Genomic DNA, 24,618 nt, shown 5'->3' with positions numbered 1-24,618 from the left:
GTGATGAGGCATGATGTGATATGAGAAAACGAGAAGAACGTACAGAGGATTCAACATCGAATTTAAATAGGCAGAAGGTATGCATTTTGAGCTATTCTTGGTTGGTTAATGTTTGATTTTATTGTTTGTTTATGTTAACGATCAAATTCTAAGTCGTTCTAGTTTTTTCCTCGATTGTAAGTGTGTAAGGCCTAACGACTCTTGAGATTTGAATCTTTAACAAATGAAATTTGATTTTTTCGGATATTTATCTTCATACTGAAAACTTCAGTTAGTTTTAAAAAATATACAGAAATTTGCAAAACTCGGTCATTTTCAAGCTTGTTTCTCAAAATTAGGTTCAATGCGCTTATACCACTTTGGTTCAGAGGGCATTGATTCAGACTTTTCGCAAACTAAAATTTAAATAAATTTACAGAATGGGAATGGGAAATGAAACCGGAGGCATAAAACAAAATAACACGATAATTGCTTCAATGAAACCAAAGGCATCTCTTAAACTTTAGATACGATATAAATCTAAATATATATAAAAATGAATTTCTGTCTGTCTGTCTGTCTGTCTGTCTGTCTGTTCCCTATATACTCGGAAACTACTGAACCGATTTGCGTGAAACTTTGCAGGTGGGAGTATTGGAAGCAGGGGAAGGTTCCTATTATGGTTTGAGACCCCTCCCACTCTCAATAAGGGAGGGAGGGGCCTCTCAGGCAAAAGACAATTTTTTGTATAACTCAAGCACCCATCAAGCAAATGGTATCAAAATTGGCATGGGGTGGTAATTGGGTACGAGGAATATTTCTATGAATATTAGGAACCCCTCCCTCCTCTCAGTGGGGTGATAGGAAGGGGGGAGGGGGGCTACCTAACAATTTTTCATATAACTCGATAAATAATCAAGATATTGGAATCAAATTTGGCACGGGAAGGTATTTGGATACGAAAAATATTCCAATGATTATTTGAGACCCCTCCCTCTTTCCAGTAGAAAGGGGGAGGGGGCCTCTTTCATATTTTTTTACATAACTCAAAAACTAATAAAGCAAATGGAACCAAATTTGGCATGGGATGGTATTTGGATACGAAAAATATTTCAATGGTTATTTGAGACCCCTCCATCTTTCAAGTAGGTAGAAATAAAGGGGGGAGGGGCCTCTTTTATAATTTTTACATACCTCAAAAAATAATTAAGCAAATAGAACCAAATTTGGCATGGGCGGGTATTTTGGAATGTGACATGTTCTAATGATTGTTTGAGACCCCTTCTTTCTTCCAGCGGGGAGAAAGGAAAGATGGAGGGGAGTTTCATACAATTTTTACAGCATAACTCAAAAACTACAACAGCAAATGGAACCGAATTTGGCATGGAACGATATTGGGGTACGAGAAATGCATCTATGAATATTTGGTATCCCTCACTCCTTCAAAGAGGTGGATGAAAAGGGGGAGGAAAGGTCTCCCATACAATTTTCAGTATAACTGGAGAGTTGATCGAGCAATTTGAACCATATTTGGCATATGAGGGTATTTGGATACGTGAAATGTTTCTATCATAAATTGAAGCCCCGTCTTTTTTCAGCGGAAAGATATAAAGAGGGAAAGGGGAGCTTCTATAAATTTACTTTTGCATAACTCGAGAATTTTTCGAGCAAATGAAACCAAATTTGGCATCAAAAAGTATTTGAGTACGAAAAATATTTTTTCTATGTGAAACAATTTCTTTCTTGCAGAAGGATGATAGAATTGGGAATATAGAAAGGGAAGAGGAGGCTTACATTGAACTTTTTTTTACAAAATCCTAGAAATGGACAAAACTTAACATGGAAAATCATTTTGGTATAATTCTATGATTATCTGACACATAGGTGGAGGGAGGTGAGCCCAATACAATTTTGTTAGCATAAGTTCTCAATTTATGCTAACGAAGCCAACAAATGGAAACAAATATGGCATGGAAAGGTACTTGGTTACGATTGTTATAGATCCTTACGCTTTACAGTGTAGAGAGGGGAAGAAAGAAGGAGGCTCCATGCAAATTTTGTTGTAAAGCTTAAAAACTTATCAACCAATGGAACTATATTTAATTTAAGAGGATTTTTGGGAACAGAAAAATTAGGTATGAATATTAAAAATCACGACCTCCATTCAGCAGGGGTGAGTCAAGGACAGGGAAGGGGTTCTCTTATCAGTTTTTCAGCATAAACCCAGAACATATCAAGAAAAAAACAATCATATTTTAAAAGTTAGATTGTTTGCGTACGATTAATTGGAGACCCTCCAGACAGATTCAAATTATCAAATCTTTTACACAAATTTATAGAGCAAGATTAGGAATATTTGTTTAAGTTATCTTTGTGTTGCAATTCGAAACACCAGCTGCAGCTCTCATTTTATAGCAGTTGCTTATAAATTATGTTATAATCTGATTTAAAATAATGCCAATAAAAATTTGAATAATTTTTGAAAACATCATTTGATTTTGAAAGGTGTAGCAAAGCACACCGGGTCAGCTAGTTGCTAATAAAATAAATAAACTATGCTTACAAACGAAGGCAACAATTAAAAAAAACAACAAACTCAACAAACCAGAAAAATCGAACCACAATGATCTTCGACAGAATAAAAAAGCGAAAACGAAACCCACTTCATTCAGCAGTACCGTCGAAAGCTTACGAAGATCAAACGGACAGGCTTTAAAAATACATAACCACGATCGACGAAATAAAATAAATAAACCAAACAAACGAAAAAACAACATGGAACAACAAAAAACGAAAAAGCGCGACGGCACACGCGAAAAGCCAGTCTGTTTTGCCGAAAATTTAAAATATGCAACAGCCATTTACATTGGCGTTTTTCTGTTCTCTTTCATGTTTCCAAATATTCATACTTGAAGTGGGTATTGTTTTGGGACCCTTCTTCGCCACATTAGGTCATTTCAGTTCCAAAAACCTTCTACTTCTAAGAAAACATTCCACAATTATGAAAGTGAAAAACTTCGGGTCGATTGCTTCCTTTGGTCAATCAAGATGGCAACATAGTCGAACATCAGCAACGCTGCGCGTCTTTTTTCTCTTTGGCTTTCAACATTTTTTTTTAACGAAATGGATTGGCAAATTTCGCTTTCCTTTTGATGGTGCCAAATTTTTGGTATTCGTCGCTATCTTCTTTCTTCGAAGCCTTTCTTGTTTTGTTTTCGTTCGGTCGCTTAAATTTTGCGATTTCGGAGGAAGACACATGAATATAAAATATCGGTAGCTCGTCGCGGGAACCGGTTACCAGTTTCGGGGGTCACTCTTTCATTTTTGTATCACCCGGTCGAAGTGTGTTTGTAGGACCAAGTCGAAGGAAAGCTACGATGCTTGTGCCACTTTTGCGTCGATGATCTTGATGAATTTGGGATCGAACGAATATAAACAAGTTTAAAAATAACTCAAGAATTCTAACTTAGACAAAGTCAATTCTTAAGTCTTGTTGAAAGTTGTAAGATTTTTAAAGAAATCATTCTCGAATCTAGCTAAATTTTGAAAAGTTATTCTCAAAGATAAAAACAATTTCTATCGAAACTCTCTTACACACAAATTTGCTTTAAACATAAGATTATTACAAGTTTCTGTTTTGAAAGGAGGCCGGCAAAAATTTTTGGTTAAAATTTTTAAAATAAAAACTTATTTTGGTCAAACCCAATAAATTCCACCGATAAAAGCTTAAATGTGTAAGCTTATCCCAGCAAAAAATACCAAAAAAGATTTATTTCAATATTATTCGGTCTGGTACATTGTGCGCAAAAATGCCTTGCAGTTCCAAAGCTTTATTTATTGAAGAATTCAACTCGCTCAGACGCCATCCAGACAGAATCAATTTATTGAATCTCCCCCTCCAAAAGTGCATACAAAACCAAGCCGAGCTCAATAAATCGAGAGAAGTCCCCCCAACGAAAAGAATCCCAATATGGTCAGAAATCGAAGAATTTCGGGTTGTGCCAAATTCTTACGTAAACAAGAATATAACAAACTTCCAAAAGGAAAAAAAAATCACTGAACTTAACCAAGTGAAATCGCGCATCGAGTACCCCAACATGATCAATCGGCCATAATAAATTACAGTTTAAGTCCGGGAAGCAGCCGGACTCGATCGAGATTGTAGGAAGTTTTTTTAGTTTGGTGCGCGAAGAACGTTGACCAAATTTTCGACAAAATAACTGCCAAAACCAAGAAGATTTGTGCATTTTTTGGTCTTTCCATTTTGTTATTATACTGGCGAGGCGCGAGCACAAGTAAAAGTGCATCAAATACGAAAACATCTGCGGGGAGTCGCGGTGCAGTTTGTTTGGTTCAGTTTCGTTCTTAAACTGTTCCGCTGACCTCGAAATTTGGACGTTCTCAATGCAATGAATTAATTTATTCAATGCAAGTAGCTCTCATTTTGTGGATTTTCAAACTTCTGTACTCACTTACTGGAACGCTTTTTGTAACTAGTTTTTTATTTTGAACTAATTTCCTATTCAATTCTTTTTGTTTTTTGAAACATGGTCGAGTCAATAAAAATATAAATCGATCTAAATGCCAGCATGATTTCAGTTAAAAAACGCTTCTATCGCAAAACTTCTCAAAAATTATGCTAAACTACTTCCTATACTCCAGAGAAGAAATTAAGATGATTATTCCCCAAACTATTGCATATAATCGAAATCACTTCGTAGAATTTTTTATAATCATTAATTTAAAAAGGTTTCTTCAGTATGAAGTAATCAGTCCATGTTTTAAGCATACTTACAGATGCTTATGGATATTTCATAGTTCATGGTAATTTCGTTTGTGGATCTGTTACTTTCGTATTTCCTGTGTCATGGGCCGGCTATAGCCGAAGTGCGACCACGCTGAAACTCGTTGAACCGATTTTTGACGGTCGCCATCAGATCAAAAGTAGTTTATACATGGCAATCCGGTAGAATTAAGAGCTGTTGAATCTCAAGACGACTTTTTGACGGTTGCTGTCGGCTTCAGCAATCGCTTGTGGATTACTCTGAAAGGTTAGCATTTTTCGACAGCCGTGAAGAGTCGCAGCATCTGCAATATAGAGCTGATCTAGCGCTCAATTTGCAGGTCAACCAACAACCAATTACACCAATAATTTCTAACTGTCAAAAGTCAATAATAGCTTAGGATTACGAGTAACGACATCAAGTCCGGCTTTTACTCGTAGCTCGAAGCTCGCTTGGGTACCACCAATATCGTGTGCTCCGCCTCTTTTTGAGTTCTTTAGAAGAGATCAGACCTCTCCTCTAACGACTTGAGGTCTTGGATCCGCTTGTGTTGGCTCGAGGCCGTATCTCCTTTGCCCGTTCGTGTGCCGAATCGAGAGCAGCTCATCCTGGGGAGTTCGGGACTTTACGAAATTACTCGGAGGATTCCCGGCGAGGACGTCATCCTACACCAACTCTACGAGCTCGACTGCGGAGAAGGTATTGTTTTAGCCCCGCAGCTTCCGTCGTGAAGAGTGCGTTCTATTCAGATACTCCACAGCTGTGAAGGTATCCTACGCTACGTTCGTGACGTACCTAGCAGTTCGGTATACGCAGAAGTTAGGTCATACTACTTCAACCGTGGTCTGGTCTTCCTACTTCATTTTGCTGGCAGTTTTAGGATTGGCAACCCTAGGATTTTTGCCCGACGTGGGCTGAATCGAAAGCAGCTTATTCTGGACTCGCACCTGTTACAGCACACGTATCCCGTACTTTTACGCTGACGACTCAGATGAATACCGACGATGATCTCATCCTTCCTGACTCGAGTGACTCACCCGACGGCGTGAATACTTTTCCACCTACGAGTTCGACTGCGGAGAAGGTATTGTCTTTTTCCCGCAGCTTCAGTCGCAGGAAGCGCGTCTACTCGGATATTCCGCGACGGTAACGGTGAAGGCATACGCAGAAGGTAGAGTCTTGTCTTCGTATGCTTTACTGCTAGGTTCGAACGCATTCTACTCAGGTGCTACTTACCAAAGCAGTTACCCTACACCAGTCGCGGAATGGTGCTGGTTTCAACTCCTCTGCAGGGCAGTCATGATCCGGGTGACCCATCGCTGACCACGCGCCAAGTATTGGCATACTTGGAGGATATGCAATCCTACGATGTTGTCGGAGGTCGTGTCGGGTGCACAGGCGGCAAGCATGTTCGTGCGTACCCCATCGAACCTTGGACAGTTGAACATTACGTGCTCCGACGTCTCAACTATGTCACCGCAGGTTGGGCAGAGTGGTGAGGCCACTTGTCCGAACCGGTGGTGGTACTGTATGAAACAACCGCGACCAATCAAGAACTGCGTCACCATGTTTTCGATCTATCTAGAATCTGACGTTAGGGATCAAGTGATGGGTCCAACGGTCGTTTTCTTAGTACAGCTGTTGCCATTTGGTCATCGAGGCCTCCTCGGCAGGTTTCCGCACGACGGGTATGTGCCTGTTCTCGTAGTAGAAGATATCTTCCTCTAACAACCTCTAACCCGCAGGTTCATCAGCCGCTGCACGCTGCAGATCTTATGCAGATTACACTGCCTGCTCAAGGCTGCCTTCCAGGCCGCCGCTCCGTACCGCAAAATGAACGAAGTCACGCTCGCCAGGACCCTCCATCTGCTACAGCAGATCGCTGAGTTGTTCGACATGCCTCGCGAGATGGCTGCTGTTGCCATTGCCGCTTTTTTGCAGGCGTAGTCGACGTGGGCCGTAAAACTCAGCCAATGGTCGATCATCACCCTCAAGTACTTGATCGTACGCTTGGATTCGATTGCGCACGGTCCAGCTGCAATCGTCCCTGATTGTGCTGAAATCAGGTTTGTGATCGGCGCCATCTCGGTCTCGTGGTGATCCAGGCGCAAGCTCTTAGAGCGCATCGAACTATTCACCTTCTCGATCGCTACTGTAGCGAGTAGCTGGACCTCCTAAGTTGATGGGCCCGATGCCACGTCGTCGGCGAATACCACAAGTCTCACTACCGTGGGGAGACGCTGTCTCAGCAGCTCGTCGTAAAAGATGTTCCACAATACCGGGCCAAGTATCGATCCTTGTGGAACCCCTGCCGAGAAACTCACTGTTTGCAATCCCTCGCTGGTCATGTACTGTAGTTGGCGGTTACGGAGGTAACACTCCACCATACTACAGATATACGCCGGAATCCTCATATGAATGACTACGCAATCGCTGCCCAACTGACGCTGTTGAAGGTGTTCTTTACGTCGAGGATGACCATTGCGCAAAACCGGTCTTCTCTCCTCTTCTTCAGCCTGGCTTCGTCTGTCCCTTCGATGACTAGTCGAATTGGCAACCCAAACTGTTTATCGGAAAGGCACCTTGGTATGGCTGCTGGTTTGGAGTATGGCTGCTACAGAAGAATATCTCACTTACCCTGGCTATCAAAAAGGCCTTCGTGATGTAACGTCACTATTTATTGTATCTACATATATCTAGGTCAGTTTGGTAGTATTAATGCCGTCTGGATACATGCATATGGTGTTGTCATCGCCCGTGGTTAGCTGGCATCAATTTCAACCAACCTGCCTGAAATGCGTTCCAACTGTCGAAAACTAAAATGTGAGACATGGTTGTAGTATCCCAAATAATCATCCTCATCCAGTTTTAGTGTCTGTTATTGCTGCGCGCCGAAAGTTTCACGGTGTCCGGAACAAATCTCAACAGGGCTCATCACAGTGGCTTTCGAAGTAAATCCGATCGTCCAGGTTCTTAATTGCGCATTCCGCCAGCATTTTGTTGAAGGTTTTGTCACTAAGAGGGCAACGCCATTACAGTTTGACTCCCATTGGTCTTATCGCACTAGCAACTGTGGTCGAGAAGACATAGCCCTAGCACGGTGTAATCTGTACAAGACGCTCATTAGACCTGTTGTTCTCTACTGGTACGAGACATGGATATTGGTCGATATGAAGATATTGGTCGAGGAGGACCTGCGTACACTCGGAATGTTCGAGCGACCAGTGTTAAGAACAATTTTTTTCGGCGTGCAGGAGAACGGAATGTGGAGGCGAAGGATGAATCACGAGTTTGCGTGATTCTACGGCGAACCCAGTATCCAGAAGGTGGTAAAGGCTGATCGTATACGCTGGGTAGGACATGTTGCAAGAATATCGACCGACTGTCCTGCACGATCTTGCGAATGTGGGATGTTCGAGAAATTGGAGAACGGTTGCCATGGACTGAGTAAATTTTTAGAATTATGTTCATAAAGCTATGTCGTGAGTCGGAATACTATGAAAATAAAATAAATCTCTATCGTCTGCTACCATCTCTGAAGTTCGCTTCCCTTGACCAATGCGTGGAAGTTCCCGACAATGTTTAACCATGAGGCTCCAGATCCGTGAGCTCCTCAACGATCTTATCTAACATTTTTTCAAATTTCTACAAGAACCCCTGGCTAGGTAACTACAGTTCTCTAAACAGTGACCAGTTTATCATTTTCGTTTACCCAATTTTACCGTCTGAGATCCTGTAGATATATAAACTGGTGTGCTGAGAGACAGTGGTTGAGATTAAGTTGCCTCTATGCCAGCTATTGCCGGCTTACTACATATAGCCCCGAGATGTTTATCTGCGCTGCATTTTTAGTGCATGCAACTTCTGTCGGTTTCCTTGCAGGCGAACGGCAGTAGCCAAACTCCTTAGATCTGAATGATCAGTTGATAGGGGAAGGATATCTAACAGAAAAACTGTTCATGTTCAGCTGTGCATAATGGAATGGAAGTCTTGGGAGAGCCGGGAGTTCATCTTCAGTTGTGATATCGTCCAGCTTTTTATCGTGATGGTCACTTCGCTATTGTGGTCCCGTAACTCTGCCTTCTCGCCAAAGACCTCCACCGTTCGACTTTGAAGGCTTCCCCGACGGATAGTCCTCATGCAGATAGTGGACCTGGCTAAGCGTTCTAGGTCATGAGTCACCTGGTGAGCTCTGCTGAAACTTACGGTTTTCTATCAGTTCCTAAGGCATTCGGTAACAGCAGCAGACTCCTGCTGCCACGAGCAGAACCAAAACATTGTTTGTTTTGGTTCCTCTAGCTTTGTCCAATAGAGTTGTGTTTGATTTTTCTTACGCGCACTTGCTGAGCGTGTACAGATGAGACGGGACAATTAATCTCAAAAACTCTCGATACAAAGAACGGGCAGCCGGTCCACAAATATGATCGTTTTTTAGGTTGATTTTCCCATAAGACTGAAAAGTGTTGGTGAAACAACCAGCATAATATCACAAACACTACCAGAGCCATAAAGGACTATTCGAAATCGAGAAAAATGGATCAATGATAGCTGATGATAGGAGATGATGATAAACGCGGTTCAAATGTCACACGTCATAATCACACGGTTGAGCGAGACTACTCAAATTGGGTTCTTGGTAACACAATAGTGCTGCCAGATATTCTGAATAAAAGTATAAAAGTACCGATTAGGAAATGAATCCTTTACCGGTTAAAGAATTTGAGAAGTGAAAAGTGACAAATAGCTATCGCTAATGTAATGGGTAGTTATTTAAGGACTTCACAACCAAATGTGAATAAAAGATAACTCTATTCCACCACTGAAACCTACGTTTTCAACAAGCTCGTATTCCTCTTTGTGCTCCTTTTGCTCTTGTAGTCTTTGAAGCACTAAGGAGTCGTAAAATTGTACTCCATCGTCTATACGACGGCATTCCGTCTTTCGTAGGTAGGATTTCTCTCGTTTATTCTCTCTGTAGGCGGTTTACTGATCTCAGAGGGCAAACTTTAGCTCTAATAGGTGCTTCTGGGCCATCTAGGGGGAATGGACAATTGGATAATAGAACCAAAAAATATCTAATAAAGAGCGTCATTTGAAGTGGTTGTTGGACTTACTGTTCACTAGAGTTACCATTCCTTCATCTCGTTAAAAGCGTCGATAGTTTGGTTGGGAACTGGAAATGTCCGCTCAAGAGCGCTTCGACCACATCAATGGGATTTATCGGCGTCGCAAGCGTTGGACAAGTTGCCCAATTGGTGAACACTATAGTATCCCTCCGTGAACAGGACTTAAGATTGCTTCCTTCTCGGCGTCTTCTTCACTGTGTGTTTTAGTACGCACGCTTGCCCTACGCAAGTTTGTTCGGTCCCAATTTTGAGGAAAGAGTTCGTCTGCTCGTATACTTCATCGAGAGGCATAGAAGCTTGCCAAACCTGGAACTTCTTCTCAAATTTGGATATTTTCTGAGTGCGGACATGCTCCGAAACGCTGAACGTATCCTTGGCCGTGAAAAATAGGTTGCCGGGGATCTGTTCGAAGTCGGCTTTCACATATATTTCTTCGTCCATGATGCAGCATTCAACTTTCGTCAGCATGTTGAAGTACAACTTCTTGGCACGGGTTTTGGCGGACTTGTTCTGCTTCTCGTCGCGATAAGGGGCTTTTTGTACCTCGAAAGTTCGAAGCCCAGCCTTAGTTTTGGCCTTCTGGACAAAATTTCGGCTTAGGTGCAGCTTAGCCACATCCCGAACGAAGGGCGTTCGGGTTTCGGTTGAAAATCCCAACTACGTGGTTGTGAGTTTTGGTGTTGTACAGAATACTTTTTCCTTCACTTCTGGGCTTTCGATCGGTGGTCAATCGTTCCTCGAACCGCTTAATCCCTCCCAACGTTTGAGCGATGGAACGATGCGAGGGATCCTTGTTATCGCGTTATGCGCAAGATTTTATCACGCACGAACTGTTCTTTCGACTCCATTTCCGCGAGTTTTGATCATAGGACTTTGAAACTTGCAGGATGTGAACAATGCACTATGAACTAAATCTACCCAAATTTTCATTCAATTCTACCCAACGCAATTTCATATTGTAACAATTTCACCGTGGACTCCCTTTTATGGTTCTTTTGAAAGATTTTGATTTGAAAGATTTCAACCACCTTTCCACATATTGGCGGGTTTTCTAAAAAAAGCTCATTTCCAACCAATATTTAATACTCTGAATTACTTTCAGGTACTTAAGAACTACAGGGCAAGCCAGTAATAGAATAATATATACTCTCCAGTTCGTAAACAGTAAAAAGTCCAACAAAAACTAGATTTATTAGAGAGGATTATAGCAATGCCCTTCCCGGTTCGTTTCCCTCATCCGGTTTCCCAATCATAAAAACTCTCTGGATGCATTTTTCTGCAATATACTTAAATGATCGACATCCATCCCATCAGTTGGTTTTTGCTACTAAGCTAACTCTCCTACTTCTCGAGGGCAGCGGAAACCAGGTCAAAGTAACTCCCCGCCGACATCCAACATCCAGCAACATAAGAGTGCATAAAAGCAAACCCAATCGCATTCCGTTTTTTTTTGTTGGTGCTGTCCTTGATACTACAGGGGAGTGTTTCCCTCTTCGGGTTCTGGCAGCCATATTTGCTGCGAGTTGTGAATGCTTTCAGCATAATTAAAGCAAGGGGTCTTTTTGCGTGACACGTTGTTGGTACTTGCTGTGCCCTCCAATGTTTTTCCCGATACCTACTTTCCTACATTTGAAAAAAAAAACGGATGCTTTTAGTGGGCCCACTAACTGGTGCGAAAAGAGGATGTCCTGTGCTCCCCATAATGTAAGTTGCCAATTATGGTCGTCAGATGACATTTTTACCAAATGACATTCCGGCTGATTGATGAAGTTTGCGTGATATCTAATATTTGTTTAAAATTTAGTACATATATTTAAAATTATTTCTAAACTTCTGGAATCCGAGCAAAAAGTTCAAAGCACCATTAACTGGTGATGTAAGCACACACGAAATAAAGCCAGCCAACATCGTTAACTCTTCTAACCGGATCAACGTTAATGTTTTGACAAAAGCTGTTGGGGATTTTATTGGAAAAGCAGCTCGGCAGAAAGGCAAAAGAGCGCAGATAAAGATGTAAATGGTCGGAACTCAATCGTTCCGAGAGTCACGTTTTGGTTCGTGAATTAGAAGTAGTTAGGCAAATAAATAAGCCCGGCTAGACGGCTATAGTGGGCTGTTTTATATTTGTTGTTTTTTTATTTTTAATTTCTGGTGAGTTTACTACAAGGTTATCGATGTTTGTGGACCCGATTTACGTCACTCAACTTGTGAGGTTATTCACCTGTTGAATCCAAGCAAAGTTAAGTGAAAGATAGAGCTTCTAACATGAAAAACTTGTGCTAACAAAAGTAATTTTTCTTATGGAAATGGCTTGAATATATGGTTCATTTTTGATTGACTTACTTTACAATCTATGACCTATTTAGCCATCTTTTCATGTCAAATCCTCCAGAAAGCCTGATTTTCTGCTCTTCTGCTTACACTTATCTTCCAACTGCGAAATTTATCAACCGGCTCAATCTATTTCTCTGTTCATGGAACTTAATTTGTTGCAAATAAATCGTCCATAATTCCACTCGACCTGTTACTCCAGTGCTGAAAGGCAAACACTATCCTCGACTCCCCCCAATTCCCTTGCACAAGTTTATCTTCTGGCTCATTCTCGGCAAACTTTAAAACCAGATTCCCAACAACGTACAAGTTCTGAACCGGCCCGATAGCTAGCAAGTCAGTGTTGGTAAATAAATAGTGCCGGCCGGATCAATTTCACACGACCGACAGACGCATGGGGCAGCGTTTATGGATTTTAGCGGTAGTGTTGTGGCGCAGTACCTAAACGTTCGTTGCTTGGACCACGACCAATGACCACACCGGTTGGTTGGGCCCGGCGCGAAAAAAAGGTACGCCTCACTTCCTCCTACTTTCCTCATTCTGGTCAGTCAGTTGCCCCCAAGTTGGGGAAACCGGTTTTTCGTACTCATACACATACATCTTCCCAGCAACTAACCAAATGAACGCTTTTAGTCGTCGGGGAAGAAGGAAATCGGCGGAAGGCTTAGAGACGACCAGCTGAAGACAGTCATCGTCGTCGTTACCGATCTTGGTTGCCGAATCAATGAACGCCGCTGACCAGTTCTTTCTACTACCTTCCTAGTTCCACGAGATGAGGAAGTGGCTTTACGATGCGATGTTAGGCATTACTTACGTTACCGGTTTAATCTGGGAAAAATCTATGAAGAGTACCTATGTGATCTTGAAGAATGTGACCTTAGGTCTACCGGTAACTGTGATTTAGAGGGCCTAGTTGAAAACTTTAGACTGTGATCAAGGTAGAGAGTTAAAAATTTGTTGTGTTTGTACTATAGTTTTGAGCATTCAAATATTCAAATTTTTCTGTTCTCAACCTGACGGTTGGTTGCTTGCCTGGAGATTTGAACCTAAACGCATAGAATCAAAGTTGGATAAGCTACAACGGGTAAATCTCATATTTTTTAGGGTGATGGAAAGTATAAAAGAAACATGAGATAACAAAAAAAGAAGGAACATTAGCCGTAATTTTTCGAAAAAAAAATACAACCGGCTCACCAACGGGACTTGAACCCGTAATTTCCGCTTCGGTACAACGGCGCGTTAGCCAATTACACCACGGTGAATGTGACGAAATCACATCAAAAACTGCGACGGAAAAGGGGGAAGAGTATTCACGCCGCAGAATACTTTCGGGTAGAGTGGCGTCACGTCAACGTTGGGTGAGCCACTGAAGTCGGATAGGATGACATCATCGTTGGAATTGATTTGGGTCGTCAGCGTAAGAGTCCCGTACGTGTGTTGTGATAGGTGCAAGTCAAGGATAAGCTGCTCTCAATTCGGCACACGGCGGGAAAAAAGCCTAGAGTTACCAGCTCAAAAGATGCCAACAAAATCAAGGAGAAAGACCGAACTCTTTCAGCGGAGCGCTTTCGAGTCGAGGGCGTCCGAACTTCGCAGTAAAGCATACAAAGATAAGACTTAACCTTCTGCGCATGTACAACTGCTAGAGACGTCGCGAACGTAGTGTAGGATACCTCAAGCCTCGCGGAGTGTCTATGAAGAACGCGCCCTTTGCGACGGAAGCTACACGGAAAAGACAATATCTTCTCGGCGGTCGATCTCGTAGGGTAGAGTGACTTCACGTCGCCAGCGGGTGAGTTACTCGAGTCGGTGTAAGATGACGTTTTCGCCCGAAATCATTCGAGTTGTTCCGTGAAGTCCCGGACGTGTGTTGTGACAGGCGCGTATCCAGGATAAGCTGCTCTCGATTCGGCACACTGACGGGCCAAGACCTCAAGTCGTTAGAGGAGAAGTCTGTTCTCTTCTAGTAGACTCGAAAAGAGGCGGAGCACCCGATAGTTTTGGTAACCAAGCGAGCCTCGCTTAACGAGTAGAGGCTGAATCTCAAGTCGTCAGAGGAGGGGGATTTAAACTAGAGTTTACCTTGGAAACGAGTAAGCCGATGAGCGTAGAAGCGCGGACTTGGTCTCCCATTACGGGTATAGCCTTAATTGAAAGTCCGGATGGAATTATGACCAGAGGCCCCATCACACATCCTCTGCAACATATCTGCTATCGTGTCTGGTCCGCAGGCAGCGAATATGTTGGCACGTTCCTCTTCAAATCTTGGACAATAGAATAACACGTGTTCAGGTGTCTCTTCCACGTCACCGCATGTTAGGTAGACTGGCGAGACCACATGTCCGAACCTGTGGTGATACTTCATGAATCATGAAGCAATTTCCGCTTCGGTGCGTTAGCCAATTACACCACGGTGAATGTGACGAAATAGGCTCCAGTATGCGTACATGTCGAGCTCCATCGGTCGACTACTGGATCCTTCATCGTGCCTAATGTTGTGCCCACGTATACCTACTAAACTCTTTAGTCCCATCAAAAACTGCAACGGAAAAGGGGAAAAATCAAGGAGAAAGACCGGCCTCTTTCGGCGGAGGACTTCGGGTGTCTCTTCCACGTCACCGCATGTTAGGTAGACCGACGAGACCACATGTCCGAACCTGTGGTGATACTTCATGAATCATGAAGCATTAATGACCAGTCAGGAATTGCGTCATGTAGAAATCCACTACGCCATGCTTTATCTCCATCCGCTCCTTGATATTTGGGATCAAACGATGGGTCCACGTCTTTCTAAGCTGTGCAACAGCTGCTGCCAGTTGTCCATGGAGATATCCCTGGATCGTGTTCTCACGTTTAGCGTGCCTTTATTTTCGTAGCAATAGGAGTCCTTCACCAACAAAACCGGGATGGGCATGACTCCCGCTACAGCGCATGTAGTCTCCGAAGAAACGGTGCGGTATGCACTGATAACCCGCAAATTCATTCGTCTTTGTACACTGTTTAGCTTCTGCTGGTTACACTGGATGTTAAGACCGCCCCTCCATACCGAAGGATTGACGAAACCACACTCGAAATTATCCTTCGCTGAATACTTCCGTCCAGAGGCCCCACGCGGCCTTAAGTCGTAGGGGTCCATAGTATCAAGAGTCGACCTGAGTAGCCTTAGAATGAAGTCTTTAAAAAGGATTTACCACCTGGGTTATCAACTAATAAAAAAAGAACCGCGACGAAACTTTCCTTTGAAGTTGAAAGGTCAAACTCGCCCTTGTGCGCCCCAAATATTCTGGAACAAAGCCTTCTTTTGGGTAAATGACTCAAGACCTGACGAGGTTACGCCTCTCTTGGTGATGGCTCAGAGTCCGGTTCTATTTTTACGCCTGTCGCAGGACATCTTCGAGACTTTACAACTCGATTAATGGTCAAAAAACGTCTTCATAGACTGGCTCAAATGAGTTGTCTAACGTCGAAATAAGCGGTTGTCGTGTTCGGTCCAAAAGTGGCGAGAATGTTTACACGTTCTCCTTTGAATATAGGAAAAGAGCGGTGGTCTTGAAGCATCCGTGGACGGTTGGGGACTTTCTCTCTATCCCCACCTATCATAATCCCCACCTATCATAATCCCCACCTTTTAAAATCAGATACTCCTTCCCTCTCTGAGCAGTCCAACATTTACTATCAGTTGACCATGAAGGCCTCCCTAACGTATTATCTCACTTTGGGACAATCCGTTTTGCTATTGAAGATTCCGAAGATGCAGTCCGATTCCCACTGCTAAGCCGTAGGGTTATTAGCCCATGCACACTGTTGAGTCTCCACATGTTACACTGCTTGTCCAGGACCGTTGTTATGGCCACCGCAGGTTAGTAAGAAAGTCTGGATCTACGTGTCCTAACATCGTCCATTTTAGGATGTTAGCTCACAATGCGTACTAACTAGGGGTCAGCGTACAGGTATCAGCGAGTCATGTTGGAGTACGATAACTTGGCTTAATTTAAGATCCTAAACTGCTACAGCTTTAGCTGGTAACTTGATGGCTGATTCACGGATATGTCCTTTAAGTTATTTTATGAAAGGATTCGTAGAGACGTATTCGAAATCGTTGGGGTCTTCTTACAACGCAGCCAACGCCCTCGATTTCGTTTATTCATCGATCTACTACCAAATCCAGGTAACTAAGTTCAACTACTGTCGAAATTAGCTTTTAAAGTTACGAGAAATTGTGACGGTACAATCAAACCTTGCTTTGAGCTCAAACAAAATTCGTGACATTGTCGGATAAGACGTATTGGGATAAGCACGTCGACCACAAGAGCCGATCAAAAGCAGATATAAAAGAGGTTGTGTACTACTTTTGCCCTGAAGTAGACAAATTGGTTCAAATGGGGATAGCTTTGAGGTACTTCACGAGCACAGTGCTACAGTGATCTAATCCGAAGGATATGAAGGGGTGACTTGGTAAGATTCGAAAATGTAGCATCGGATACTGTAAAGAGTTGAGGTAAGTTTTGGTAGATTATCATGGACAATATCAGCCACCGATTTCCCTTTCTGGAACTAATTTAAAGTAATTTGCTAAGTGTCAGGGTAATAGCGAATTGCTTCGGTTCTCTTTTGCATGTACACAACGGATGTACAAGTCCGCTTGCGTATCAAAGAGTTTCGTGAACTAGCAAGGTGGGTATGTTTCAATCAGTATCAGTTGTTTTTAGAGTTCAAATTCCTTTATAAGAACTTCTGCATTTTTTCTCAAGAAGACCAATTAAAAAAGTATGAAACTAGGTACTAGGGTGAACATCAATAGACTATATACGGTTCAAAAGTACTCGATTAGACAAGAAACAAGTTTATCGGGTTAAAAAATTTACCATCATATGAGAAAAAAGTTATGATATTTTTTTGTGTGAATCTTAGAGAGGTTTACCCCGAAATCAACCTTATAATTCTAATATTACACAGGTCTACAAAATAAACTTTATTTACGGTGTCAAGAAATTAATAGCTGATTTGAAACGATTGGAGGGGCGTGAAAATGCAATTATTTTTTATCGAACACCTCTGTATTTTAAGTTCTAGGAGAAAACATTTGAAAATTGATTAAAAATGGTGAACATTTATGTCAATAACGGAAAATACATGAGTGTTATTAAATTTCAAAATTTTAATTGAAGAATCAATTTATTTCAAGGTAGCAAGTTATTTTGGAAACCAACCGGGCCGGAAAGGACATCTTTCAATTTTTGTCTTTGATAACCCGGACAAGTCTGGATGAATCCGGCAATTTGGAATGCTTAATTAGAATAAATAACACAACATTTTCTGTTCATATTTTTCTTTTTTGAGTTAAGTTCACCCCTACGAATTTAACCATGTAGTTTTGAAGTGTTCCCCCACATTTCAAGATAAGGTTTTTCGGTTTATACTTATCGTCTGGAGTTTTCGCGTGAATATTATATATTATATTATGAAATATTATGAAAATAAAATAAAATTATCGCCTGGACTACTGTTTTTAGATTAGCCGATATTTAAACATGCTACTATAATTTTCATTCCATTTACAGTCCAAAGTAAGTTCAAACTATGTTTTATGCTTTACATTCTGTGCATTTCGATTTTAAAATTATCATCTTTTCGAGTAAGTACATTTTATGAATTTGGTTACAATCCTAAATTCAGAACAAATAATACTTCTCTATTGGTCATACTCAAATTATTATTTAATGTTTGTTCAATTTGTAGATGATTTTAGATTAAATCTAAAAATTTATTAGAGGAAACTTGAGTTTCCAAATGCAATACAACAATTGCTTTAAATTTCAAATTTTTGAGGGAGATTTTGAACTATCTGAGAATCATTTTTCGTGAACTTATAACGTTAACCCTACATATGGTTATTTGGTTGATAAGTTTTAGGGTTAAATAAGCCAATCAACTTGTACGGGAGCAATCCTTTCTTTTCCAATCACATTACTGGAAGAACGGAAGGTATTGAATAATCATAGAAATATTTCTCATACTTACACAGAAGTAAAACACAACACATTTTGAACGGGAACCTCCTTCCCCCCATTTCATTTCTCCCCAAAAAACTTCTCGTTTTCAAATATCCTTTCCTATAAAATTTGATTTCATTGGCGTGTTTATCTCTCGAGTTATGCCAAAAATAGTACGAGGAAGCTTCCTCCGTTCTCTTTTCACACTGGAAGATGGAAAGGGCATCAAATAGTCATAGAATCATTTTGTTCTATACACTTGCTTTCTCAATCTCCGTTGCTGGTTAAGTTTTTGAGTTATGCAAAAAATAATTTTATGGACGTCCTATCTTCCCTCTGGAATAATCATGGAAACATTTCTCTTACCCAAATATCCTACCCTGCCAAATGAGAATCCAATTGCTTGATAATTTATCGAGATATTCAACAAATGTTTATGAAAGTTTCTCTCCTCCCTTGTCTCATCACCCCATTGGATGGAAGAAGGTACATTTTTTTCTCTTATACAAACACCCTCGAATGCCAAATTTGGTTCCATTTGCTCTATTACCCTCGAGATATGAAAAAATGTATGAAAGGCCCCTCCAATCCTCTCACGGGGAAGGCGAAAAGGATACCAAATAATCATGGAAACATTCCTTGTATCCAAATACACTTCCATGTCAAATTTGGTTCCCTTAGGTTGATCAGTTCTCTAGTTACGCAAAAAATGTGTTTAAACTCCTCTCTTTTCGTTCGTTCCATTTGCTCGATTTATTCTAGAATTAGGCAAAAATTATTAGAGACCCCCCCCCCCCTCCTTTCTATCTCCCCATAAAAAGAGAGTGGAATTTCGAATCATTATAAAAACAATCCTCGTACCCAAATACCCTCCCATGCTAAATTTCGTTCCATTTGCTCTCTTATTTCTCGAGATAGGTAAAAAGTTGTATGAAACCCTCGGGGCTTGTGATATAGCTCAGTTGGCAAGTCTGTTGTCTCCTGAGCCGATGTCCGCGAGTTCGAGCCCAAGCGCAAACATCGAACACAGTTGTACCGGATGAGTTCTTCAATAAAGATCCGCCAACTGCAACGTTGATAAAGTCGGGAATGCCATAAAGATGGTAAAACGACTATAATCGAAACAAAAAAAAAGCATGAAATCCCCCTCCCCCTTTCAATCTTCTCACCGGGAAGGCGTCATTGAATCATTGAAACATTCCTCGCAATCGAATACACTACCATGCCAAATTTGGTTTCTGCGCTTCATCAGTTCTAAGGTTACGCAAAAGAATGTATTAAAATCCCCCTCTTTCATATCATTTATCGCACTGGAAAGAGGGAGGGGTCTTAAACTATCATAGAAACATTTCTCGTATTAAATATTTGGTTCCATTTGATCGATCAATTCTCGAGTTATGCAAAATATTATAAGAGAACCCCTCTCCACCTTCTTTTCTCCCCATTGAAAAAAGGGAGGGATACCATGTGTTCTTAGAAACATTTCTCGTACCCAAATACCCTCACATGCCAAATTTGGTACCATTTGCTTTACCGATTCTCGAGTTGTGAATTATTTGGGTACCCCCTCCTCCCTTCCAGTAAGAGGGAGAGGTCTCAAACCATACTTTGAACCCTCTTAGCTTCAAAAGCTCCCGCCTGGTAAGTTTCATGTAAATCGGTTCAGTCTATAAGGAACAGACAGAGAGACAGAAATCCATTTTTAAATACATAAATGTTAAAAACTATGGATTTGTTGATATATTTTGAAGATTTTGCTCTAGTTTTGAGAGCGAACCTGACTTAAACGATTTACAGGTACCAAAACTTCATTTTTTTTATCTGATTTTTTGAAAGATTTCCGATTATAAAATAACAAATGATTGAGGCCCTCTAAGCCAAAAGAGGTATCAGTGAAAAAGTATTAATTTTGAGTTGACAATGTCAAAAGATTATTCATTTTTTAACTCATCTTTTAACTCCATATTTGGGGTACTGAAAATTTTAATAATTTATTTTTGATATTTTTACTTTCGAACGCAAATTAATTTATTTCGATAAGTGTATAAACAACAGCAAAAGAGTGTTTTCTTGAAAGTAGCTTTTTTGGCAGGAGCGCTAGGAAGCGCCTCAGTTTGTCTTCATTTCGAATTTATGTTTTCATTTCCTACAGTTCATTTTAAAAAGATTGATTGTTTGATTAGAGAGACTTTAAACTTGCAACTTGCAACTTGCATTTTATATAGTCAAAGTTTTCTCTTTTCAATATTTCATCCGATCAGAAACTATATCTTTAGGGCTTGTGATGTAGCTCAGTTGAAAAGTCAGTTGCTTCCTGAGCTGACGTTCCGCGAGTTCAAACCCAAGAGCAAATATCGAACACAGTTGTACCTGATAAGTTTTTCAATAACTATCCGCGAACAGCAATGTTGATATGAAGTGGCGAATGCCATAAAGATGGTAAATCGGTTATAATAAAAGAATCGCTTGACATTTTCTCGAAGCGTAAATTTTAAGGTTTTTTTTTCAAATTTGAGACACATTACGAGTTTCCCAAAACTATAATTTTTTTTCAAATCGGTTAAGAATCACGAGTTATTCAGGAGTGTCAAATTGACATTTAAGATTCCAAAAAGGAGCTTTTTTTGTCTGGGCTTTCAGGAAGCGTCCATAAAAAAATATCTGCCTAATGCTCGACAGTTGCAAGCAATTGTGTGTCAAACGTTTAGCAAATTTTTGACCAGACATCTAGCATATAATTAGAAAATGTTTGTAAAATATGTAGCTGATTCACTGATGAATATCTGGCGAAAGCTTGACAGATGTCTGGCAATTATTGGCCAAATAGAAGAAGTGTGTGTAGAATGTGTGTGAATCCGAACTATGATTAGAATCACAGCATTTAAAAAAAAATTAAATTAATATGAAGCTTGAAACACAAAAAATGTGGTTTTCGAAGATTTCGTAAAAAAAAGTTACTTCATTCACTGAAATGTTAGAACCCAAAAACCCATCAAATAACTCGACCAACTCATGTCGTCATGTTAAACGTGGCCTTTGCATTAGCATAGTTTTATAATATTTCTACCATCAACTAACTGTTTCTTTTTTTTCGGTCGTATTCTTGCAGATCTCTCTCGCTTCCAGTGCTGCCAACCGTAAACCCAGTAAAGCAAATGCAAATTAAATTACGTATCCAGTAACAAAAACCAGAAAAGCAACCGGCAACAATCAATTGTTGTTGTACTGTGGTATTAATGTATTTAAGGAAAAAAAATAGAAGCAAAAATTATTCTACCGTTCCCCACTAAAAAGAAATCGATAAAATCCAGTTATATTGCAAAAGTTTAATGTAAAAAAAGTATCAAACAGCTGCCAGTGTTAATTGATAAGTGTTTAAAAGTTTTAAGAGGAAAACAAAAAAGTCAGTACCAACTAATTGCTACACAAAACAAAACGGAGAATCTCATAAAGTCGAATACCAGTCGGAATTCCACCAGTGCAAAAAATAAAAGCAATCATAATCATCACAACCTCGAATAAGGAAGAAAGTGGCGAATGCAACCAAACTTAAATGAGAAAACTAATATACCAGATACCGACCGAAGAGAGCGAAAAAAATAAAGTTGGAAAAGCTGAAACAAAGAAAAGTACCAGAAAAAAATACCCAATGATAGCCCAATGAAAATAAAAGCGAGTCAGCAAAAAGTGCTTAGACAGGTGAATGAAGAGAGTGTTTGTAAATAGTCCGTCGTCAGTTATTCCCTGCTAATTTTTGGTTGAATTGGAGCTGCAGAAATCCAATTGAAAAAAAGGAGAAGAAAAAGCCAACAGTCAAACAGTTATTCCGAGAATTTATGATTGGCAGTTTGCTCGCGCCAAATTCTACAGTCACACTCTCGGGCGAAGCAAAATGAGGAGGGAGAAATAGAAAAAAAAAACGCCAACATAATTAATGACCCACAGCAAAACACAGCCGAATGGAAGAAAAAAAGTGGGCACAAAAAACTATCTCGGAGGGAGCTGTCCAATGAAGTTATTAAAGTTTGTCTGTGTTTCGTTCACTTAAAAGTGTGTGCATTTTTTCAAATTTTATGTGAATTACTTCGTGAAAATCGATAAAGATAAGCATAAAGTAAAACCGAAAAAATCGGTCGAGTGTCGAAAATCAAAATCATCTAAGAATAAGTTTCCAGAAAATCCAGATGGCAAATATTATAAAGTTGCAATCCAATCGGATATAACTTAAGCTGAATATAACAGGTAAGACTTGGTCCTTTTTTAACATTCCAGATTGATTATAATAAATAATTATTTGCCCTATTGCCATCATTTTTGTCGAGATTTAATTCGAGTTTTTAATTTTAGTTGTTAATTTTTTATAGAATAACAAACATTTTTTTTTTAATTTATTCCCTTCTTCTGTTATGATTCATTCCAAAACAAGTCGTGGACTAAAAATCAACAGCTGTTGTAGGTTTGGGCCAAACTATTTTTGGCACCCAACATAAATACAACCGACACAGTCCCAGAGAAAACAAAAACTAGGTGTGGATAGCAGTTTTTTTGTTCTTGGATCGCAGTCCCTACTCTACCAATAATCAAAAAAAAACGGTTCAGTTAATTGACAGCACAAAAATGGAGCCAAAAACAAAACTCTAAGACTTTGGTGGATGACTTTGGTGGACTGGATTGTCGGAGGAAAAACAAATCAAAAATATTCTTCATTGTTTTCATTGGAAATATGGTTTGAGAAAAAAATGGTTAGATTGTTTTAGTTTTCTCAATTTAAAATTATAGTTTATTTAATATAACAATTTTTTGAAAATTTTTCTAACGGTTGAAATATATTTTAACTAAATTTTCAATGTGTCAAAATTTATGTTCGAAAATAAAAAAAAATCCTCGTTTCAATAATCTATCAAAACTTTGTCCTGATTATGCTTACTTTCTGCATTTTTCCTTTGTTTACCTCTGTCATCACTTGGTTATCATCTTCACTAGTAGCAAAAAAAAATAAATAAACACTCTCTCATAGCCACTTGTATGATGAGGAACGTTTATTTTCTGGTTGTGCAATGCTGTGGCGTTCCCACTTGTAAGTTTTTCTTCCTATTACCTACTATCTACATATTTAGCATTTGTTTTTGCATTCTGTGGCAGAACGAGCCGTTTTAAAAGGTTCATTGCTCCAGTAAGTAAGTAGAGGCCCATTTAAAACGTCTCATTTGACCTGTGCGGGGCATTACTTAGTCATCACTGGATTAGTCGACTGGGTTTATTGATTTCATTTTTATTTAATAGAAATAAGTATAACCTTTATTTACCTTCATTTTTAAAAGAAGTTATTAAACCAATGTTGCGAATTTTTCAAATTACATGTGGCTTCTAGAGACCACCAAATGCTGATAAAAGATCTGCTTCATCTTTTTTCTTTTTCCAGGATTTTTACTCTTTGGGATATGCAATTCATTCCAAAAAAATTTGCTCTATTCCTAATACTTTGTTCTTAGGCGAAAAAAAATTTTCGATTATGCAAAAAGATTTTTTCTAAGGACCCTCAATAAATTCTTTAAATCTTCAATTTTACATAATTACTTTTTATTATAGACGCAATTTGACATTCCTCGCTATATCTTTCTTGTTTCGAAACCAATTTATACAAAATTAGTTTTTATAACCTCGTAATGTAACTTAAATATGTTTCTCAGACAATATTTTGCTATAACACTTCTGTTATTTTTTCGCTGCTCAAAATCATAGAAAAAAAATCCGGAAAAACATGCTTGGGAAAAAAACTGTAAATCAACTACGTAGTGCTCAAAAAATATAACACTTAGTGTCCAAGAAAGCCGATGTTAGAAGCTATACGTTGCGCATAAGGAGATTTTTTTTTTGAAATTTTTCAAGATCATGACCTCAAAATATTCAAAAAAGTGGTGTAGAAACCGTACTTTTCAATCAATGATCTGTCAAAATTGTTTAAGTCACACCAGATACATTTTGAAAATAGCATTGGAAAGTTGGCGTAAATTGGCCCAGTTTTGCATCTTTAGATTTAAAAATACGTAACGCCAAATTTCTGACGAATTTTCCAAGGTAGCTGTTTTTTTTAACTTTTAGTCCATTTGCAATTTTTTAGATTTAATAACACTTAAATTCATCTAAGCAACTAGATTTTAAGTATATTAACACAAAGTTTCCAATAAATTTATATTCACCAGAAAGGCAATTTCATACCGGTTTCAGTGATGAAATGCAGTAGCGTTGTAATATTTTACACAAATATGTATAATTTTGTCGAAGACCGTAAATTCGTTGCTTATCAGGTAAAACAGTTATTACATCTCGAGTGAGCATTCATTACGTCTACTTATGAAACATCTTAAGAATTCACAGAAAACTGCTGCAAAAGTTATCAAAAAA

At 39.7% G+C, this 24,618-nt stretch overlaps 1 protein-coding gene across 1 annotated transcript in view; it reads left to right on the top strand.

Annotated features, from left to right (window-relative positions):
* The window catches only part of LOC129740905 (ecdysone receptor-like), a 618,558-nt gene that overhangs the window by 35,778 nt on the left and 558,162 nt on the right, over positions 1-24,618 (top strand). The window contains exon 2 of the mRNA XM_055732554.1: positions 21,323-22,455. The gene's annotated coding sequence lies outside the window, so the exon portion shown is untranslated. The remainder of the gene's footprint in view (positions 1-21,322; positions 22,456-24,618) is intronic.

This window comes from Uranotaenia lowii, chromosome 2 (assembly GCF_029784155.1).
Source record: "Uranotaenia lowii strain MFRU-FL chromosome 2, ASM2978415v1, whole genome shotgun sequence".
Taxonomy (NCBI): Eukaryota; Metazoa; Arthropoda; class Insecta; order Diptera; family Culicidae; genus Uranotaenia; species Uranotaenia lowii.
The sequence above is the reverse complement of the archived record's forward strand: the minus strand, read 5'-3'. Positions and strand labels throughout refer to the sequence as shown.